Source organism: Alligator sinensis, unplaced genomic scaffold (assembly GCF_000455745.1).
Source record: "Alligator sinensis unplaced genomic scaffold, ASM45574v1 scaffold969_2, whole genome shotgun sequence".
In the NCBI taxonomy this organism is placed as follows: Eukaryota; Metazoa; Chordata; order Crocodylia; family Alligatoridae; genus Alligator; species Alligator sinensis.
Genome location: NW_005842481.1, coordinates 39,000 through 39,265, shown reverse-complemented (window position 1 = coordinate 39,265; position 266 = coordinate 39,000).

The following is a 266-nucleotide window of genomic DNA, read 5'->3' as shown; positions in this document are numbered from 1 at the left end:
ACTACAAAGCAAAAAAACTAAGGGAATGAAAAGAAAACTTAAACACAGGAGCTCAAGGCCAAGCTCCCGGGAATGCGGCCAAAACAGAAAGTGAAGATAAGCCACTGAAAGGGAGGGAGGGATTGGGGGGGGGGAAAGAAAGCTGGATAGAGCAAAATAAGAGGGGGGGGGAAAAGAAAAATGCACCCCTCAAGCGGCAAATGATAAGAGACCTCCCCGCAAAGGGGGAGGAGGGTGAAGGGGAAAAAAAGCGGCAGGGGAAGGAG